Below are 18,354 nucleotides of genomic sequence, written 5' to 3'. Positions count from 1 at the left end.
ATGCCACGCGCTTTCTTCGTCAGCGCGCCACTGTAGGTGCACAGCGGTCTCGCCGTGTGGTGCCGTGATGGGGGCTATAAATACCCTCCGCGGGCTCCCTATCTGTCTCCCGTCATCTCGGCGAGGCGAGCGAGGGTTATCGGCGCCGCGTGTGGAAGGATGTGGCCTTGCGGCCTCGGCTCGCTTGTGGGCACCAGCGAGTGGCGGGCACGATGGGGGCTCGGGGCCTCGTGCTCTTTGTTTTGGATGGCACCCGGCAGCCGCCGTTGACGGCCCCGCGTGGAAACGGGCCCGGGCGAGATCTCGCGCGCGTGCACTCTTGATCGCCCAAGGGAACAACACGGAGGGACGGACGCGCGTCATCGCGGGCAGTCCGCGTGCTCCGCGTGCCCTTAGCCGACTCGCTTCTTATCGCCCCCGGCTCATTAAGATGGGAGGGGTGGTCGGGGGGTAAATCACGCAGACGCTCTCACGTGCGGTGCCGACTCGTGACTCATTGTCGTAGCTTGGCCTGGCTCCCCAGAGTCGAATGGCCACCGACGATGTCGATGATGCCCGGGCCACGGAGCGCGTGTCTATGTTATGCTTTAATCAAACTTCGTTTCACTCGTAAAGGTCGCTGAGGCGTAAATGTGTGGACGCGACCCGTGATTACCGTGATAACGCCTTGCCTGAAATTCACCTGTGGAGTTAACATAGAACACCACCACTAGACCTCTTCCATACCCCACTGTCACCCCTGTGCAAGTGCAGAGATCGTCCAAAGTGGATGACATCTTTTGTTATTAAAATATCATCATCAGCCATGGTCAATCCACTGCTGGATGAAGGCCTTCCCAAGCAGCCACCGCCTCTCATGAACCTGCAATGTACTAATCCTCCGAGCATCTGAACACGAACCAATTTCATCGCTCCATCTCCGCGGTTGACGTCCTCTCAGACGCATTGCGTTCCTTGGCTATTGCCCGTTTAAATAAAGTCAATTTGTTGGAGTATTCGTAAAAGGACTTCTCATTTAATAAAAAAACTACAAAAATAATGTGCATCCTCGATGCCCACCGAGCAGGAGAGGCACCGGCAGCAGTCATGGCTGGAAGGTGGAGAGCCATCCAACACATCAACGCCAACCAATTATAGCTCAATCACACTCTCACCTCTAGACTGTCCAACCTCTTAAAAATAACGACCTACTATTAGTACGGTATCATTGAATACAGTCAATATGTCAGCAAGTTTGATTCCCGTTTAAAGTGGTTTACCAAAGTGTAAGCTATAATTTACATCACTCTCGTCACTGATGTTTGAAATTAATTATTCTCCAATTACTCTCCACTTCAACACAGTCGTAGTTTACCGTGGGACAGCACCCATGTATTTATTTACGCGTTACTGCAGGAGTAATATATATACACACATTCTTATTTAATATATATGTAAAGCATGACTGTATATTTAAATTATAATGTGAATAGAATATTATTCTATGAAAGACAGAAATACAAATGTTAAAATGTTGGAAGTGGCTGAGATAACCAAGAGACTATTTCTTCAAAGTTGGTGATTCGTAGCATAGGCCTACAAACACGCAGTCGGCTTTCGCGGCCAATATTATCCACAACAGAGGTGTTTAAGTTAAATTGCGTAAATATAAAGCCCTACAACATTTACTCTCCAACACACCAGCTAGTGCTGAACTAGTAACGAATTTGCATGTTTCGTTCACGTGACAACCCTTACTAATTGGCTTTGTCGGGTGGTGGCGGGTTTAACGACCCGTTTATATTTACGCGCTCTAACCCACAAACCTCCCTTATGGATAGACCTACAACATTGTGAACCCCGTGAGCATCAGCAAACCCATAGCAGAATGCTGCAATTGAACCAGCAGATGGAAATGCAGGTCCGTTGAGACACGTGACACACTGCCTGCTTTGCATGGGAAACCTTCAGTGACGCGCCTCCTGCATATATCTAACCCTCTGTGTAAGACAAAAGGTAAGTATATTTTACACATCCCATCAGCCTCGCGGCAATTCGGGAGCACACACTTTCAGTAGCATCACATCAAATATGAATTCCGAATGCAACGGGATATTTTTTTTTATTTTACATTTAAAGGTCACAAAACCTCGACTATATTCAATCAATCTAACAACGTGGGAGAGACAGGGGAGGTAGCGAGTTGCAGCGTTTGGCAGCACGGGGCGGGCAGCAGGGGCAGGCTGAGCGATAAAGCCTGAATCACATCGACTCGAATTTCCCCCAGCGGGAAACGAGGTGGCCGGTGGTGAGGGCGACTCACGGAGAGGCGCTGAATGACACGGAACCGAGTCACTCGGGAGCAGCAGCGCAGCCACGAGGCAACTCACTCACGGGGCGACTCACGGGGCGACTCACTCACTGGGCGACTCACGGGGCGACTCACGGGGCGACTCACCCACGGGGCGACTCACTCACGGGGCGACTCACGGGGCGACTCACCCACGGGGCGACTCACTCACTGGGCGACTCACCCACGGGGCGACTCACTCACGGGGCGACTCACGGGGCGACTCACTCACGGGCGACTCACTCACGGGGCGACTCACGGGGCGACTCACCCACGGGGCGACTCACTCACGGGGCGACTCACTCACGGGGCGACTCACCCACGGGGCGACTCACGGGGCGACTCACTCACTCACGGGGCGACTCACTCACGGGGCGACTCACGGGGCGACTCACTCACGGGGCGACTCACGGGGCGACTCACTCACGGGGCGACTCACTCACGGGGCGACTCACCCACGGGGCGACTCACGGGGCGACTCACTCACGGGGCGACTCACCCACGGGGCGACTCACAGGGCGACTCACTCACGGGGCCGATCTCGCGGGCTGAGTGCTCCTGACAGCACGATCCACTCGCTCGCTCTCTCTCTCTCTGTCTGTGACGGCAGAAAGATCTAAAATTAACTCTTGCTGCTGGAAATCGGCTCTAGACTGGAAAACCTGCGTAACGTTTGCTCCTTGGTTGTGCCCGTTCTCTGGAATTATTTCCAGACAACATAAAAAAAAGTCCTCGTTATTGTTGTTTGGCGAAATTGCCTTTTTGTCATTAGTCGCGATACGACTGTTCACATTCCCACAGCGAACGTCAAACAAGGAACTATAAATACCGTGTCCTTGCTCAAGTATTTAGGGGTAGTTATATCTTCATCAGAAGTCCTTAGACAGAGGTGGAAATTCCACCTCTCTATGGCTGTGGAAAGTCTATCACAGCAAAACCAATATAAAACGACATTGAACAACAAAAATGTAAGCGTTCAATTTCCATAAAGTGGTACAGCTGTCCCTTGGTTAACGGTATTAATTGGTTCCACGAAAACCATCGTTGATTGAAATGATCGTTGATCGAATGTAGGAAATGCACATTAAAGGCTTAATTTGTTCCAAGACGATCGGAAGTTGACCTTTTTCACCATACAAATATAGTTTATAATATTTAAACACACTATTTTAATGAATAAACGTCATAAGAACATATTAAAGCGTTAATATTAGTAGAGACATCAGCAAACAATAAATATCGCATACAATGAAAATTCTTACCTTAGGCTGTGACAATGGATGGCTTAAGGGGTTGATGGAGATATTTAATAGTTTCACTTATTGGTTTCCTCACTTTCTTGTCTCTCTTCACATTCACTTTCGGGGCGATTGTTATTGATCTTATTTAACTTTTAAGTAACAATACGAAGAATTTAAGAGCACTGTCTTCACAAGCGACGCACCATCAAGCATTGAAAAGCGAGCAGCCAGTTGCTCTCAAAACGGTCATTCAAAGGGCGTCGCTGATTGGCTGAGGTCTGCTGAGTCCTCTTTAGGAGCGCTCCGATTGGCAGGAATTTGGCGGAACCGCGTGAAATCGTCAACCCCCAAATCGTTAATGGAAAATCTATCGGTAATATAGACAATGTGACCTTATGGGAGGTTGATCCTTAATAGAAATATCGTCAATCGCTGGCGTCGCAAACCGAGGGACCATTGTACTGTTTCATCAGCTATAGAGGCATTCCGGGCTCGGTTAACCCCTGCGCATGATGTTAACGTCTAGACGAGATTAGAATGAGATTTACATTCGAAAAAAACGCGCGATGTTTCTTCAACAACCCACTATTTAACTAGAATTCTTACTGGACAAAGACTCAGTGCCGGATTATCCTAGTGGCAAAAGTAGCAAAATGCTACGGGCCCCACACTTTCAAGAGCCTCGCGCCAAATGCTTTCAATCTATCAATTCCGGTTCAGTGATTCTGCACTTGCTCTATTACTATAGTACTATACTGCCTTCAATTTTTATGAACGACTGGGTTTTAAGGTTAGCGATTTGTTGTATTAGCTGACTGTATAGCAAATTAAAAAAAAATACAATTGCATTACTATGCAAGTTAAAACAATGTTTTAAATATTTATGTGTTGTTTTTTTATTTATTTAGGGCCCCTTTATAATAATGCTACAGGCCCCGCACTAGCTTAATCCGGCACTCCACAGACTACATGATGTACCATTACATATAACTTAATTTTAATACTTGTGCGATTATACAGTCCATATAACCTCCAATATCACAGTGAAACCCCTCGAAGCCAGACTGGGTAAGCCAGAATTCAGGATGATTTGGAGAGGCCAACTGATAATAAGTAAATAAATACAAACTTTAAAAGTATACAATTACACTGAAATGCTGTTAATTAACTAAAAATAATCTGCACATGACAGGATAAGGCATCCTGCATCTCTCTCATTGTCAGTCTCGCTTAATAAATATTCAATTAACTAATAAATAAACAAATTCTTCAAGTTCATCAGAACAAAAAAAACCTCCTCCGACATCTGCACTCAGTCAACGCTCAGGCCTGCAGTTCTGACGGTCAAGTGATTCGGATCATACCATACGTTTGAAGTATTATTATTGCTATTTTTCACCTGTACATATAGAGTGTAAACATGTAGGCAATAACTGCAAACTTGTTAAGTGTAATTTACATTATGAGACCTCCTTTGCCAGTAACAAGATATAGTAATAGAGTTGTCCTTTTGTGTGCATTTTGACTGCTTGTGTTGTGGTTATTGCAGACATGATGCCTTGAATAAAGGTGTCAGGTTTTTTTTGTACCAGTTAAAAGGGTAAAACCTATTACTATTACAAAGTTGTAAATTAAGGGCATTGGGAGTAATTTCCGTGTAAGTGTGCTTATCGTGTAGTCGTTGTGCAAGTGATTATTGTTTGCAGTGCCCCGGGACCTTCTCCACTACCGCACCGTTTCTCGAGATGTTACCGTCACATCCAAATCGCAATGCTGCTTCATTGCATCGGTGCCTTATTCATTGGACATACAACGAAGTGACACTGCACGTCAATGCAGGGTAGTTGCACACGCGAGCACATGTTCAACCACGTTGTTCGTTATTTGGCATCCCAAAGTACAAAAAAAAAAGTTGGTAAACTCGTCGCTGGGTCATCCCCAGGTCGCAGGGGCCGACAAAGTGAGCGTCGCCTTGCGGGAAAGTGAGCAGCGCTTGCCCCATGGAGAGATTCGCCTCCGCCATCGGAGTGAGGGATGTTCGACACCACTCGCTCAAGGCTGTGTGAAGCAAAGCAAACGATGAACGCCAAAGCCTCAATGCTCGATTGAGGAGCAGGCCATCACCTCTGACTTTTCAGAAGCCACTGGAGCTGTGAACTGTTAAATCATGATCTAGATTGAAAACTAATTTTTCTCGAACTACGCTTTTGCGTTCAATTTGTTGTCCTTCCTGCGCACCTCCGATAAGCACCGTCGGCTATGTACTGTGCGGAAGAATTATCAACAAACATACATCCATACTCTTTGGTTCTTTCGGTAAAGTCACGTCGTTAGAAATAAAATAAAAAAAATATTAAAATTGTATAAAATAAAATTGTATTATATTTCTAACTTTACCGAAAGAACCAAAGAGTATGGATTCCAGCAGTCACGAAAGCTTCAAATCAAGATTAAACATACATAGAGCCAAGCAATGGGCCGGAACCAAATTCCACCCCCAAGCTCTGCAGACCTCTCTATATGAAGGTGGTATGGGTCAATCGCTGTCGTGAGTGTTTATTCACGTGGGAACAAACAGAAGTACGCGGAGAAAACGCGCCCACAGGCGCGTCACCTCTCATCCACGACAACTTCCCGAGTGCTGCTTGCTGCTGGCCACGTGGTGTTTGGGTTGTTAGGCCCAGCGCTCAGCAACAGAGATTTAAAAAATAAAAATTCACGCAGATTTGAAAAAAAAAACAACCTTCACTCGTCGTTGTGATCATCGTTGTCGACGCGAGTCTACACGGGCCGCGCCGTTGTGTTGGGGCAACTACGCAGCTGCAGCCTACGACCAATTAATCATAATTATTTATAACAAAAAAAATCAACAAGTTAAAGCCCACTGAGCTATGTAGCTCTTTTTTCAGAAGCGACCTGGCTATCACTAGCAGCGACCTGGCTCGACCTGCCTATCACCAGACGACCTGGCCATCACCAGTAGCGACCTGGCCATCACCACAAGCGACCTGGCCATCACCACAAGCGACCTGGCCATCACCACAAGCGACCTGGCCATCACCAGTAGCGACCTGGCCATCACCACAAGCGACCTGGCCATCACCAGTAGCGACCTGGCCATCACCACAAGCGACCTGGCTATCACCACAAGCGACCTGGCCATCACCAGTAGCGACCTGGCCATCACCAGACACGACCTGGCTATCACCACAAGCGACCTGGCTATCACCACAAGCGACCTGGCTATCACCACAAGCGACCTGGCGATCAGTAGACGCGACCTGGCTATCACCACAAGCGACCTGGCTATCACCACAAGCGACCTGGCTATCACCAGTAGCGACCTGGCTATCACCACAAGCGACCTGGCCATCACCAGTAGCGACCTGGCCATCACCACAAGCGACCTGGCCATCACCACAAGCGACCTGGCCATCACCAGTAGCGACCTGGCTATCACCACAAGCGACCTGGCTATCACCAGTAGCGACCTGGCCATCACCACAAGCTACCTGGCCATCACCAGTAGCGACCTGGCCATCACCACAAGCGACCTGGCTATCACCACTAGCGACCTGGCTATCACCACAAGCGACCTGGCTATCACCACAAGCGACCTGGCCATCACCAGTAGCGACCTGGCTATCACCACAAGCGACCTGGCTATCACCACAAGCGACCTGGCCATCACCAGTAGCGACCTGGCCATCACCAGTAGCGACCTGGCCATCACCAGTAGCGACCTGGCTATCACCAGTAGCGACCTGGCTATCACCAGTAGCGACCTGGCCATCACCACAAGCGACCTGGCCATCACCAGTAGCGACCTGGCTATCACCACAAGCGACCTGGCCATCACCAGTAGCGACCTGGCCATCACCAGTAGCGACCTGGCCATCACCAGTAGCGACCTGGCCATCACCACAAGCGACCTGGCCATCACCAGTAGCGACCTGGCTATCACCACAAGCGACCTGGCCATCACCAGTAGCGACCTGGCCATCACCAGTAGCGACCTGGCCATCACCAGTAGCGACCTGGCCATCACCACAAGCTACCTGACTATCACCAGTAGCGACCTGGCTATCACCACAAGCGACCTGGCCATCACCAGTAGCGACCTGGCTATCACCAGTAGCGACCTGGCTATCACCACAAGCGACCTGGCTATCACCAGTAGCGACCTGGCTATCACCAGTAGCGACCTGGCCATCACCACAAGCGACCTGGCTATCACCACAAGCGACCTGGCTATCACCAGTAGCGACCTGGCTATCACCAGTAGCGACCTGGCCATCACCACAAGCGACCTGGCTATCACCACAAGCGACCTGGCTATCACCAGTAGCGACCTGGCTATCACCAGTAGCGACCTGGCCATCACCAGTAGCGACCTGTCTATCACCAATTATAGCAGCTCAACGCAGCGGCTTATCACGTGGGAATGTAAACAGACAAATACTCCAAACGCGTTGTCGATTCTAAACGTGGAGAGGAAAAGAGTGAGGACCCAGAGAATAACCCACGCGACCACGTGGAGAGAGACGTGCCAAACTCCAAATATACAGCAGGCGTCAGGGTCGGGATCGAATCCACCCGCTTCTGGATAGCGGGCGCGGTAGTCAACATCTCCTAGCCACCGCGGCAAGATGTTAACTACCACATCACCCGGACTGCACTCAATTTCATCACACGTGGCACGCTCAGCCGGGTTGGGCCTGGGTCGTGCTCATCTATGAGGGACCGACATCACTCAAATCATTATCAAAAGCACCGCGCATCTTATCCTATTTCATATTTATAGAGGAGGGGGGGGAGAGGGGAAGAGAGATGAGGCTGTAAGAGAGGAACGAAAGGAGGTTAAAGAGGACTGCTTAATGTGCAGGGCAGTACTGAGTCTATGGGCAGTGCTGAGTCTATGGGAAGTATTGAGTCTATGGGCAGTGCTGAGTCTATGGGCAGTGCTGAGTCTATGGGCAGTGCTGAGTCTATGGGCAGTGCTGAGTTTATGGGCAGTGCTGAGTCTATGGGCAGTGTTGAGTCTATGGTGCAGTGTTGAGTCTATGGGCAGTGTTGAAGTCTATGGTGCAGTATTGAGTCTATGGGGCAGTGTTGAGTCTAGTGTGCAGTGTTGAAGTCTATGGTGCAGTGTTGAGTCTATGGGGCAGTGTTGAGTCTACGGTGCAGTGTTGAGTCTATGGGGCAGTGTTGAGTCTATGGGCAGTGTTGAGTATATGCCCTATGGACAGTGTTGAGTCTGTGGGCAGTGCTGAGTCTATGGGCAGTATTGAGTCTGTGGGTAGTGTTGAGTCTATGGGCAGTGTTGAGTCTATGGGCAGTGCTGAGTCTATGGGCAGTGCTGAGTCTATGGGCAGTGCTGAGTCTATGGGCAGTGCTGAGTTTATGGGCAGCGCTGAGTCTATGGGCAGCGCTGAGTCTATGGGTATTGTTGGGTCTATGGGCAGTGTTCAGTCTATGGGCAGTACTGAGTCTATGGGCAGTGTTCAGTCTATGGGCAGTACTGAGTCTATGAGCAGTGCTGCTTAATGTGCAGGGGAAATGTATTCCAGTGGAGGAGTGTAAGGAGGGGGAACGATCTCAAACGAGATTGGGCACAGTGAGAAGGAGGGACAGAGAGACATAAACACAGACAGAGAAGATGGTGAACATAGAGCAGGAGTTTAACACGTCGTAGGCTTCTACGACCATATTATTCACAATAAAGGGGTTAAATCGCGTAAATATAAATGTGTTTACTCCCCAACACACCGGTGTGCTGAAGTAGTAACTAACTGGCACATTTTGTTCACGTCACTAATTGGCTGTGTCAGGTGATGGTGGTGGTGGTGGTGTGTAAACGACACATTGACATTAACGCGATCTGACCCACACAAAAAGCCCCTTTACGATGGAGAGCACCAGAGCTGAGTCCCTCGTCCTCGAGGTGGCCTCTTGCAGAGAGAGAGAGAGACAGAGAGAGGCGCTCCGTCTCCCTCTCACAGACGCCACCTCGCCATGGTGCCCGGCGGCTCGCCCACGAGGCTCTCCTCCCCGTGTATCGCTGGGACGTCTTCACAGCGTGCGCCCTTCCCACGCCCGCATTTGCGGTTTTCGGCTTTGGTAGCATTCAGATCACGTGTCGTCCTCAACCTCTTCGTAACCCGCTTGCATTTCGCCTCTCCTAATTACTGGGGACTTTCCCTTGCAAAAGAGAAACAATGACACACTCTACTCTTAAAGAACAACAAATAACAGTCTCAGAAGCGTTCACAACTTCTTCCCATTGTATTCTTTCTTTTCAGCATGGTCTGCTTTGGAACAAAACTGTGGCTCAGACGAATAATCATAAAACTCGCCTCCTTCCTACAACTGTCCCTGCACGTAACAAAACGTGGTGTTTGTGGACATCCAATCTGCCCCACTACGGCCTTCCTGCCAATGCATCGTGACCGCAGCCTCGGTTGCACACAAGCAAACTCTGGACGGGTTTTGACATTCGGGGTCTGATCAGCAGCCAGGATTAGCTTGAACCAACACTCGCGAACTTCCAGCTGTTTGTAGAGTTTGCTTCCGTGGAGTTATCAATCCACCACGGCTGGTGACTCATAATCATCATCTTGACCACCATCATCCCTCTAAGGGTGGATAAAATTAGCACCACTTGGTAAATTAGCATTGGCTTTCCAGTGGAGACTACGGACTGTGGTCTCCACTTTGGAATGTTACATTGCCTCCACTGGCTCATTCAGATTATCGCCACTAGGTCGTGTGTTCCTGTGAGCATGGGGCGATACGGACTGCACTTTTGACATTGCTAACGTATCGATTGATCTTCGTCAACAGGCACTGACCAGTGTGGTGAAGTATGGTTAAACAACCCCCCTCCCCCCCATGAGAGTCAGTCTAGGGAGGCATCCATCGAACAGTGGATTGATGAACCACTGTACAGTATATGTAATGTGCTGCTGTATTATAAATATATTTTGCGCTGCGTTTGCGAGATGTTAACTACCTCGCCTGGTATACAGGAGGTTGTGGGTTCGATCCCGACCCCAACGCCTGTATATTTGGAGTTTGCGTGTCTCTCCACGTGGTTACATGGATGTTTTTCTTCGTCCTCCGGTTTTCCCCTCCACATTTAGCAACAAGCGTTTAGGGTATTTGGCTGCTATAAATGTCCACGTGATGAGCCACTTCGTTGGGCTATCATCTATGATAGCTGGGTCGCTTCTACTCTGCGGGCCTTACCTGATAAAATAAAATAAAAAAAAACACGTTTGATAGTTTCTGTTTAAATAGTTAATAGTTTTAAGTCAGAGATGGCGGTGGTTATTACGATAGCTGCTATAACCACGCACGTTTATGACCGAGTTTCTCTCACAGCAAACTTGACATTCCGCACTGAGCACGGGAGGGCCCTGAACTCCTCTGACCAACGTGAGCGTCACGTGGTCTTCACCGTGCAACTCACAAGCGCAACAACGTCCGCTACAAGTTGAAAGTGGCAACATTCAATTTGCTCATTGGTTTTTTTCGGTAAAGTCACGTATGTAGAAATACAATAAAATTATATTCAATATAAGACAATTTTATTGTATTTCTACATACGTGACTTTACTTTACCGGAAGAAACCAATGAGTAATTGTATGCAGTCACGAAAGCTTTAATTCTTTATTAACATTCAATTTCTTTCCTTTGCTGAAGAAGCTCTCGGCGACGTGCAGCGACGCGTCAGACACAGTGCCGAACGACACGCGGCGCGGACCCCGAAAAGTGCACCGGGTAGAAGCACCGCGGCAGCGCCAGCAGCAGCAACAGTAGCAACAGCAGCACCAGCAGCAACAACAGTAGCAACAGCAGTGGCACCAGTAGCAACAACAGCACCAGCAGCAACAGTAGCAACAGCAGTGGCACCAGTAGCAACAACAGTAGCAACAGCAGTGGCACCAGTAGCAACAGCAGCAGCAACAGCAACAACAACAGTAGCAACAGCAGCAACAACAGTAGCAACAGCAGCACCAATAGCAACAGCAGCAACAACAGCAGCAACAGCAACAGTAGCAACAGCAGTGGCAACAGCAGCAACAGCAGCACCAGCAGCAACAACAACAGTAGCAACAGCAGCACCAGCAGCAACAACAGTAGCAACAGCAGTGGCACCAGTAGCAACAGCAGCAGCAACAGCAACAACAACAGTAGCAACAGCAGCAACAACAGTAGCAACAGCAGCAACAGCAGCACCAGCAGCAGCAACAGTAGCAACAGCAGCAACAACAGTAGCAACAGCAGCACCAATAGCAACAGCAGCAAAACAGCAGCAGCAACAGCAGCACCAATAGCAACAGCAGCAACAACAGCAGCAGCAACAGCAGCACCAGTAGCAACAACAGTAGCAACAGCAGCACCAATAGCAACAGCAGCAACAGCAGTAGCAACAGCAGCACCAGTAGCAACAGCAGCAACAACAGCAGCAGCAGTGGCACCAGTAGCAACAGCAGCAACAACAGTAGCAACAGCAGCAGCAACAGCAACAACAGTAGCAACAGCAGTGGCACCAGTAGCAACAACAGCAACAGCAGCACCAGCAGCAGCAACAGTAGCAACAGCAGCAACAACAGTAGCAACAGCAGCACCAATAGCAACAGCAGCAACAACAGCAGCAGCAACAGCAGCACCAATAGCAACAGCAGCAACAACAGCAGCAGCAACAGCAGCACCAGTAGCAACAACAGTAGCAACATCAGCACCAATAGCAACAGCAGCAACAGCAGTAGCAACAGCAGCACCAGTAGCAACAGCAGCAACAACAGCAGCAGCAGCAGTGGCACCAGTAGCAACAGCAGCAACAACAGTAGCAACAGCAGCAGCAACAGCAACAACAGTAGCAACAGCAGCAACAACAGTAGCAACAGCAGCAACAGCAGCAGCAGTGGCACCAGTAGCAACAACAGCAACAACAGCAGCAGTAGCAGCAACAGCAGCGGCAGCAGTAGCAACAGCAGCGGCAGCAGTAGCAACAGCAGCAACAGCAGCAGCAACAGCAGTAGCAGTGGCAGCAGCAGCAGCAGAAACCCTCCATGGGGGAACTACGAACGTCATTTTGGGACCCCGATGGACTCACGCGATGTGCTGCGATAGAACACCTCCGTTACGGTAACATCACATGGCAGACCCCGTCCTGAAGGCCCTCGCGGCGTCAGCAGTGACCTTTCTGACCTCAAATAACTTTTTTGTTAACTTAAACTAAACTCTTTTTATTTTACCATGCAAGACTCCACTGAGCAACATAGCGCTTTGTCAAAAGCGACCTGGCTATTGCAAATGATAACCCAGCCAAGTAGCTTATCGCGTGGAAATTTACAGCGGACAGATACTCCAAATGCATGCCAATTCTAAATGTGTAGGGAAAACCCGGAGGATCCGGAGATAAAATCCACGCGACCACAGGGAGAGATCGAGAGAGAGAGACGCAAACTCCAAATCTACAGCAGCAGGCGTCAGGGTCGGGCTCGAACCCACGACCTCCTGTATACCAGGCGAGGGAGTTCACATCTCCTAGCCGCCGCGGTCGTGACGGACATTGCAGTCACCGCATCAACATCACACCCTGCAGATGTGCCACGCTGCAAAGAAGCCAAGCCATATTTCAAAGCAAATAGACAACGTGTTTCCCGTGCAAAGATGTTGCGTTAGATTACAACCGTGACCCAACGCTTATGTTCGAATGAGGATAACGATTTCTGTAAACATTTTATATATTCGACTATAAATATATAAATGTGCTAATTCACGAGATACAACAAAAATGATCGGCCTAACATGCCGAAAGCGAACTGTCCTGAAACCAACGTGTTCACGCCATTCACCCCGTCCTGCATTAATACAAACTGCCAGTCAATTGTCGGAAAAAAGATCATTGCGACTATAATGTTCTTTCAATACCACGCATACTTTCATCGTGAGTAACCCAAGCGAGGCTTTTGTTAACCCGTACTTAGTTTTGCACCATCATTATTTGTGCTAAATACCACGAACGGTCTAAATCGAGGTTTCCGGTGTCTACATTTTGCTCGTCGAGTGCCTCGCTCGGGGTTCCACCCCACGAGGCCTTCAACAGCAGTGCGGAGAAGAAGAAGAAACACACACAACAAACAGGAAAATCAACTTACGTCAACAATCATGGGATTACATCGGGCGCGTGCGTGCCACAGAATGTAAACCCTTCATTCGCAAGCGAGCTGCAAGCCCCCCGCTTCGAGCTCTTGTTGGGAACGCGCGCGTCACGTGGGCTCGCCTCTCCTCCGTCGCTCGCCCCAATGCCCGAGACGAGACGCCGCCCCAGGCCCGATGCGGGGCAACGCTCCTCGTGGCGGGGACTTCCCGCGATGCTCAATCCGCGCGGTGCACATCGAGACACGCTGGACGCCGGTGTTTTACATAAAACCCCGATCAAACTTTTCCTCGCTTTGTTCCCCTAAACAAAAAAAAAACGCGCGCCTACATTTTCTGGAAACCCTTTTTAAAAAAAAAAAATTTAACCCAAAATTAGCTTCGACATCTCTCTGGCGATGTAATCCAGCGATTGTCGGCAATGACAGCGCCTGTGGTTTTTTTTTTGCCAAACAAATATTCCGATTCTGCATAACCTGCGACTCGAGCAATCGCGTAAAATTGTTGCGTGAGTAGCACCTGGGACTGATGCCAGAATCTAACCACAGCCGTGAGTCACATATCATCCATTATGTTCCTTGGGTCGCACCGCGTGTTTCTCGTCACGATGTCCAACGTTTCGTTCCACAGCTCACATCTGGGCATCTTGCTGAAACGTCGGACGCCGTGTCGCCGAACGTCGCGCGTGTGCGGGGAGCGCTGTCCGGCAGCACAGCCGCGTTCGCGTTGAGACATTAACAAGAACAAATGTTACACCCGGTGGCTCCACGTGCATGTTGAGACAAAAGGTTGAATGTTTGATTGTTTTTCAACTTGCTGCAGTGCATCTTGGTAGGCTGATCATCGGTGGACGCGTTCATTCGATGCGATGGTCACGCTATGGGCAGCGCTAATTGGGCTGGCAGCGCTAATTGGGCTGCCAAATCCGAGTGAACAAAAATCGTGACATTTCACGGCAAGAGGAGTAATACTTCACAATACTGAAAAAGGGGAGAATTGCATCCATCATTGTTTTAGAACGGTGTATCACCCATGTGCATTGTGGCACGTATGGTTGGTGCCACAGTAACGAGATGTTAACTACCTCGTCTGGTATACGGGATGGCGTGGGTTCGATCCCGACCCTGACGCCTGTACACTTGGAGTTTGCGAGTCTCTCTCCCCTTGTGGTCGCGTGGAGTATTCTCCGAGTCCCCCCGTTTCCCCCTACACATTTAGAAGCCACGTGCGTTTAGAATGTTTGGCTGCGAAACGTTTCCACGCGATGAGCCACTCCGTTGAACTGTTACTTGTGGCCAGGTCGCTTCAGAAAAAAGAGCGACAGAGCTCAGCGGGACATACCTGGTAAAAAATACATTTGTATAGTTTATCTAGAAATAATCAGGAGACGTGTCGTCTCAGAAAGACTTACAGATGTCCCATGACGGCAGCTACCTCAAAAAATCATGACGATCCTGGGAAACCCGGGACAGGTGGCAACCGGAAGTACTGTTACACAGTTCACACACACACACGCGTATGAAGTGGAGATCCAGTGATGTATTCATCACATCTTACCGGGTAAATTTACTCGTAAAAAGCACACTGCATAATAATGACTCTGCCATGTATTAATTTAGGAAGCAGAAATCGCTAAATTCAATCAGGCTCACCTTGACCACCTCTTGAAGTAGCATCTTTAAGTTCCACATTGTATCAGGGAGTATTCCTTGATCTGGGTTCGAACCCCGCCCTGGACTCCTGCTGTATATTTGGAGTTTGCGTGTTTTCCCCGTGGTCACGTGGATTTTCCCCCCGGGTCTTCCGGTTTTCCCTCGACGTTTAGAATAAACAACCACGCGTTTAGAGTATTCGCCTGCTATAAATATCCACGCGACGATAAGCGACATCGCTGAGCTATATAGCTACATAGCTCAGCGATGGCCCTTAGCTGGTAAAATTAAATACAAATATGAAATAGTAAAATGAAACCCACAAGACATTGCTGCATTCTGCCTTCCCACGAAGTGGCACGCGTGTCCAGACACGCGCTTTGCGCCCGACATAGCGACGCGCTCTGATGAGGCATAGCCTCCACACTGAGGGCTCCGGCTCATTGTCTCCATTGTTACAAGTGCGCACACACACACACGCGCATCCAACATCCACGTCATTGCTCCGTTGAGGTAGAACCTAGGACGTTTTAAATGCACTTAAGAGCGTGCTATTCATTTGCACGGTGGAACATTTCTGCAGTAAATCAGCATGTCAAATTATATGTAGTACAGTGTCAAGTTATATGTAGTACAGTGTAAAATTATATGTAGTACAGCGTTACAAATCCTAGAAGCAGTGGCTAAGAGTTCAATGTAAAGATCGAAATGCTGTGTCAGAAAAGTCTGTTTGATCCCTCGAATTTTTGTGGAAAAGCAGCTTCATCGTGGTAAACGAGCAATGATATTGCTAATGTTCACAAAATCTTCAGCAGACATTGCTATTCCACCAGCACTTGAATGAGGCCCACAATGTCCCCATACAATAAACGGAAATTCAACATTCCTAAATACGCTTACGCTAAGATACACACGCGCCAGATAGAAATGGCAATAGAACCACCCAACACAGACAAACAATGGCATTGCCACGTGGTGTACGAGCTTTCAACACAGCAATTATTACTGTTTAGGCTCGCTCAGCGCTGAGTCTAAAAATAATTCTCCCAGCCAAACTGAGCGCCCAGGTGGTAAGATGTTAACTACCTCGCCTGGTATACAAGAGATCGTGGGTTCTGGATATGTGGAGTTCGCATGTTCTACCCGTGGTCGCGTGGATTTTTCTCTGTTCCTATGTGTTTTCCATCCACAATAAGAACCATGCGTTTAGAGTATTTGGCTGCTCTAAATTCCCACGTGGTGAGCCACTTCGGTGGACTATCATTTGTGGCCAGGTCGCTTTTGAAAAAGAGCTATACAGCTCAGTGGGCCTTACGTGGGAATATCAAATATTGTTTACAGTTTTTAGATTAGATTCGTAGCGTTTCACATGAAACTACACCGAACATCTTCAGGTCAAGGTTCAAAAAGTCAAAATAAACTCCAGAAAATAATCATCCAAATAATTACGTAACCGAAACGAAAACTTCGTTACAAACGATAGAAGTCCTAATGGTAGCGGTGAAAGCCGACCTGTTAAGCATCTGATTCGTTTTAACGATGTATAGCTCTCGAACTGCAACACTGCAATTCAACTTTATCCATCATCATCATGATGATGATGATGAGACGCGCGATGAATGTACCACTCGCAAGGAACCTGGAAGCGTTCACCATCGAGGGAGACACTCCTCAGCGAGACCGATCTTCCTCTTTGACTTCAACTATGCCACTCTGACGCATACACTTGCACACATTTAGGAACATTTTACTTAATGTGCAAGCGCACAATCGTGACAGGCGAGGCGTGCCGTTGTCAGAAGGGCCTCGTTTGTCGGGGCGGTTGCCTCAGGACAAAACCTCTGCGTGCGGCACTCGGGAGTAATGGGCTGGGTCCTGCGTCACCAAATGTCCCTTCGGCACCACCCAGGGTCACTCTCCTTCGGGGTGAATCTCGCCCTTGATTCTACCGCCCAACCTCTCTCCCCCACACACAGTTTGACTGGGCCCCCTCCCCAACCTGGGAGAAGCTGGAGCCAGGCCTCGAGTGGAGGCCCAGAATTGGGAGCAGAGAGTGCTCGTGGGATTGTTTAAGATAGGCGACGTGAGACGTGGCGTCTCTGCAGAGGAGTGGTGAGGGCAGCAGCTGTCTCCACGGCAGCAGCCCAGATTCAATGTGCACCACGTGACTACTCGCTTTCGTGGTTAAACACCGAAAAGGAACCTCACTAAAAAATATAGCCGTTAAAATTTGACTCAAACTTTAGAAAGTCCAAAAATAAATGACATCTGCAAGTGAAGAAAAAAAGTTACATATTCAAATTCATTCAAATTCCATTGACACTTATCCGTACCGTTATATTCTAAGAGCACGTAGCAACCTGGATGACTAGAACAGTGGACACGGATACCTCGGACTTCTATGTGACAGGCAAGTGGAAAAAAGAATGAATGTGTGATCAATAAAGTGTGTAATCAACAAAGTGTGTAATCAATAAAGTGTGTAATCAATAAAGTGTGTAATCAATAAAGTGTGTGATCAATAAAGTGTGTGATCAACAAAGTGTGTGATCATCAAAGTGTGTGATCAACAAAGTGTGTAATCAACAAAGTGTGTGATCATCAAAGTGTGTGATCAACAAAGTGTGTGATCATCAAAGTCATAGCGGACGCGGATGACAAAGCCGAGTATGTTTGTTGAACTTCTTTCGCACAGTACGTAACCAACCGTGCTTCCCTTAAGGAAACACTTGTAAAAGCATTATTAGTTTTTACGAATGACAGTACACACCTCTCAGAGTTTTTACAAATATATTTTTTAAATTGACTAATGCTTTTTACGCATTACGAAGACCTGAAATTAAAATGCCCTTGGTGATGGGTAGACTGGCCCAGGCAGAGCAGTCACGAAAGCTATTCAATCTTGGCAGCTTTTGTTCGAGATGTGAACTACTACTGTCCTCATTGCGACTGCACACAATT

General features: G+C 48.5%; 1 protein-coding gene across 2 annotated transcripts in view; it reads right to left on the bottom strand.

Annotated features, from left to right (window-relative positions):
• LOC116948074 (uncharacterized) overlaps positions 1–18,354 on the bottom strand; it is a 163,094-nt gene that overhangs the window by 67,864 nt on the left and 76,876 nt on the right. Inside the window, exon 1 of one of the 2 annotated variants that reach the window (XM_076071222.1) lies at positions 2,829–5,898. The exons of the other annotated variant lie outside the window; for it this stretch is intronic. The gene's annotated coding sequence lies outside the window, so the exon portion shown is untranslated. Of the gene's footprint in view, positions 1–2,828; positions 5,899–18,354 lie in introns of those variants that run through there. 2 annotated transcript variants of the gene reach the window in all.

The sequence above is a fragment of the Petromyzon marinus genome, chromosome 32 (genome assembly GCF_048934315.1).
Source record: "Petromyzon marinus isolate PM22_M1 ecotype Great Lakes invasive population chromosome 32, UKy_Petmar_22M1.pri1.0, whole genome shotgun sequence".
NCBI classification, from domain to species: domain Eukaryota; kingdom Metazoa; phylum Chordata; class Hyperoartia; order Petromyzontiformes; family Petromyzontidae; genus Petromyzon; species Petromyzon marinus.
This window is presented reverse-complemented; position numbering and strand designations above follow the sequence as displayed.